The sequence below is a fragment of the Oncorhynchus gorbuscha genome, linkage group LG02 (assembly GCF_021184085.1).
Source record: "Oncorhynchus gorbuscha isolate QuinsamMale2020 ecotype Even-year linkage group LG02, OgorEven_v1.0, whole genome shotgun sequence".
In the NCBI taxonomy this organism is placed as follows: Eukaryota; Metazoa; Chordata; class Actinopteri; order Salmoniformes; family Salmonidae; genus Oncorhynchus; species Oncorhynchus gorbuscha.
Genome location: NC_060174.1, coordinates 43,340,179 through 43,344,925, shown reverse-complemented (window position 1 = coordinate 43,344,925; position 4,747 = coordinate 43,340,179). Strand labels below are relative to the sequence as shown.

At 41.3% G+C, this 4,747-nt stretch overlaps 1 long non-coding RNA gene across 1 annotated transcript; it reads right to left on the bottom strand.

Annotated features, from left to right (window-relative positions):
* Positions 1-1,763: 1,763 nt before the first annotated feature.
* On the bottom strand, positions 1,764-4,451 carry LOC123992873. The gene is made up of 3 exons (XR_006831324.1): positions 3,743-4,451; positions 3,244-3,425; positions 1,764-2,391 (listed from the first exon to the last, which is right to left on the bottom strand). It is a non-coding gene; the product is annotated as an uncharacterized LOC123992873 (long non-coding RNA).
* Positions 4,452-4,747: the final 296 nt, after the last annotated feature.

The following is a 4,747-nucleotide window of genomic DNA, read 5'->3' as shown; positions in this document are numbered from 1 at the left end:
ATTACAACAATACTGAATTAACACTTATTTTAACTTAATATAAAACATCAATAAAATCAATTTAGCCTCAAATAAATAATGAAACATTTTCAATTTGGTTTAAATAATGCAGAAACAAAGTGTTGGAGAAGAAAGTAATATGTGCCATGTAAAAATGTGTGCCATGTAAAATGTGCCATGTAGAAAAGCTAACATTTAAGTTTCTTGCTCAGAACATGAGAATATATGAAAGTTGGTGGTTCCTTTTAACATGAGACTTCAATATTCCAAGGTAAGAGGTTTTAGGTTGTAGTTAAATATAGTATTTATAGGACTATTTCTCTCTATACCATTTGTATTTCATATACCTTTGACTATTGGATGCTCTTAAATGCACTATAGTATTACCATTGTAACAGTATAGCTTCCGTCCCCCTCCTCGCCCCTACCTGGGCTTGAACCAGGAACACATCGACAGCAGCCACACTCAAAGCATCGTTACCCATCGCTCCACAAAAGCCGCGGCCCTTGCAGCGCAAGGGGAATAACTACTCCAAATCTAAAAGCGAGTGACGTTTGAAACAGTATTAGCACACACCCAGCTAACTAGCTAGCCATTTCACATTGGTTACACCAGCCATTAGGCTGATGGGCTTGAAGTCATAAACAGCGCTGTGCTTGTGAAGAGCTGCTGGCAAAACACACGAAAGTGCTGTTTGAATGAATGATTACGGGCCTGCTGCTGCTCAGTCAGACTGCTCTATCAAATCAGACTTAATTATAACGTAACACACAGAAATACGAGCCTTTGGTCATTAATATGACGAATCCGGAAACTATAATTTCTAAAACAAAACGTTTATTATTTCAGTGAAATATGGAACCGTTCGGTATTTTATCTAACGGGTGGCATCCCTAAGTCTAAATATCCTTGTTACATTGCACAACCTTCAATGTATATCATAATTACGTACAATTCTGGCAAATTAGTTCGCAATGAGCCAGGCAGCACAAACTGTTGTATATACCCTGACTCTGCGTGCAATGAACGCAAGAGAAATGACAATTTCACCTGGTTAATATTGCCTGCTAAACTGGATTAGTAGTTATAACTAGTGATTGTTATTGATTGTTTTTTATAAGATAAGTGTAATGCTAGCCAGCAATTTACCTTAGCTTCTACTGCATTCGCGTAACAGGCAGGCAACTCGTGGAGTGCAATGGTTAGTGTGTTGGACTAGTTAACTGTGTGGTTGCAAGATTGGAACCCCTGAGCTGACAAGGTGAAAATCTGTCGTTCTGCCGCGTGGAACGGGGTTAGCCCACAGTTCCTAGGCAGTCATTGAAAATAAGAATGTGTTCTTAACTGACTTGCCTAGTTAAATAAAAGCTATACAAAAATAAATCGGAGCACAAAAATACCGATGTCCGATATTAAAGTTTTCATAACATCGGCCCTAATTAATCGGCCATTTTGATTAATCGGTCGACCTCTAATCTGGACTATGTATGCAAAGACAGACAGTTCTACACATGTGGCTTATTTCGTACAAGCAATACAAAGACTTACATGACAACAAAAGCATAATGGGTTCAAATGTTTTATTTGGAGTTACAGTACCAGATTGGACACACCTACTCATTCATGGGTTTTTCTTTATTTTGACTATTTTATACATTGTAGAATAATAGTGAAGACCTCAAAACTATGAAATAACACATATGGAATAATGAAGTAAACAAAACAAGTGTTAAACAAATCAAAATATATTTGATAGTTGAGCTTCTTCAAAGTAGTCACCCTTTGCCTTGACAGCTTTGCACACTCTTGGCATTCTCTCAACCAGCTTCATGAGGTAGTCACCCTTCATGTTGGCCCATTCAACCCCTTGCCTTTTATAATGTCAGTGTGCTGCTGTAACTAAAAGCTTAGATTTTCTCCTACTGTGATTTCACCTTCAAACAAGTTGTTTGAGGGTAGCTGCTTAGCGAAACTGTTAACCAAAACACAGGGCCCTATACATGAGTAACCGAGAGCAGTACAGACATACTTTTGTAAGTATTAATTGAGGACCCAGTTGAAGGACAATACACTAATACAATGTAGCAATACAGTCTCACATCAAATGCAATGCAAGCCAACAATAATAGTTCCCAACCAAGTGGCATGTAATGGGTGCAGCAGAACATACCTGAAAATATATTCTTCCAAGTTCTCCATGGCTGAGGTTAGCTGACTGTGTTGCATCCCAGCATATTTTACATACTGCACGTTCAATGGTGTTGATGCCTTGCCTCCAGTCATTGCTGACTTCTGTCAAGAGAGTTCTGGATGTCCTTCATGTCCCCCAGGGCATTGTGGGGCTGACAGAGGCCTGAACAGACCCCATCTAACTGGGAGTGGATTGCAGCCTGGAGAGTGGGGACAGCCAATTGTAAAAGGTTTAGATAGAGTTTATATTAAACAAAAGGGCAGTAGATACACAGTCACAGAATGTCAAAGCCAACCAAATGATTTTCTACCTTCAGTCGTGGTTCGACTAAAACGCCAGTTCTAACTGGGTGAACAATAAGTCATGGGATTTATGTCAGTTGCTAGGTCTTAGCAGATGAATGATTACTTTTCTAATGATTATGCTAGCTAGCTACTGTTGACTAACCCCATTCCGTACAAATTTTCTCAAACGAGGCAGCAATGAAAACTAATGGGACTGTTGCGACTGTGTTGGCATCAAAAATGAACTGCGCATATAGTCAAGCGTTGATTGACATGGTAATGGCCCGATACTATTGGAGAAAAGTTTTAAAAACTGACCCCTCTGACGCTATACGTTACGTAACGTACAGCACGCATTATACAACTCATTCTGTGTCGTATAGCCTCTCTCCACCAGGTGTAGCACTTTCTCTCGCAGTTTAATAAGAAGACGACAGGGTAAGGGGATACCTAGTCAATTATTCAACTGAATGCATTCATTTTTTTTGCATCATCACTGCAAGCCATCATGACTCAAAAGCAGCTGTTTACTTCTGAAGATACCTTTAGCGTTGGGCCAGTATCGAATCCCCGAGCTGACAGAATAAACGTATGTCGTTTTGCCCCTGAGCAAGGCAGTTTATAACCTGCTGTTCCCAGTGTATGTCGATTAAGGCAGCCCCGCACCTCTCTGATTTAGAGGGGTTGGGTTACAGGTGGAAGTGGCAATCCAGATGTACAACTGACTGATGACACATTATACAAACTCTTTATATTGTTTTATTTACATTTTAGAGATGATAGGTTGGACAGGTCGGGTGAAAAAAGTAGTTTATCCACACGGCTTGTCTCCCCCTATCACCATAGGTTTCGCTTCCCCACCCGCCATTTTTAAAAAGACCCGATGGAGCTCATTGCCTTCTTCAATCATGCGGAAACGGGTAGCTAGAAGGCCTCATCACTGATTTTTCTGGAAAGGAGAGAAATTGTGCTTTACAATGGTTATCATATTACAGTTGACCAAGAAGTATTACGCTTTTTGAGAGCTAAAATAAGGTAAATTGTACGTTACAGCGCGAAGTACAAAAGTGCGTTAGCTAGCTATGGCTCTATACCGACTGTATGGAAAACAACTTTACCAAATCGATTTTCATAGCTAGCATCAGACTTAAACATTATAGTTACGAACTGTTAATAACAATGACTTAGACAATAGCTTCCAAAAACGTATTACAAAGAAGAAAAAAGCTTGCCAGCTAGCCATAAAAGAAAGACATTTAAACTTACCCGCCATGACAACTAACAGGTGGACATCGCGCAAGTGGTAACCTGGTACGTTGTGATTGACAGGTGGTTGCGCCAGACAACATGACCCATGTGAGCTGTCACCAACCAACCAGTGCAGAGTATACTGGTCTATGAAAACCTCATCTATGTCCCACCTCGCTCTCTCTCTCTCATTAGTTAGATTTATTCTATTACAGTCACCTTAATAAATACTTTACAATTATATTATGTGAGCTAAACAAAATAATACAATTTAAAAAACACATACAATAAATTGTTTTTATGTACCATTTTGGGAAATTACTAATGTTACTGTCCCCACTACAACAAATACAAATAACTGAAATACTGTAGAATACCATTGATTCCTATGAAGGATTGCTTCTAATGGGGATTGGAGTCGCGTTTCAATGGCTCAGACATGAGCCATATGTGGCAAGGACTCCAGACAATCATTACAAAGGGAAAAGCCGTCACATTAATTAAGGACACCAACGTCTTGCCATCGGACAAGCTAAACACCTTGTCCCCTTTTGAAGATAACAATGCCACCGACGCAGGCCACTCCCGAGAACTGTGGGCTCACATTCTCTGTGGCCAACCTAAAACATTTAAGCGTGTTAACGCTCGCTAGGCTGCCGGCCCAGACGGCATCCTTAGCCACATCCTCAGAGCATGCGCAGACCAGCTGGCTGGAGTGTTTACGGACATAAACTCCAAAAGGAAGGAGCTGATCGTGGACTTCAGGAGACGAAAGAGGGAGCACGACCCCATCCACATCGACGGGCCTGCAGTGGAGAAAGTGAAAAGAGATTTTCTTGGCTCCAGCGACACAATCCCTGTATTGACAGGGCTACTGGTGCCATTGTGGGCTGGAGCCCGTCCTGCCACACTCATTGCCTGAAGTTAGCTCTGCCTGCCCTGGGACGTCTTCCTGGGGGTTTGGAAATTGCCCCGGAACTTTCCGCCAGCCCCGCGGTGTACCAGGACCTCCGGGAGGTGTTC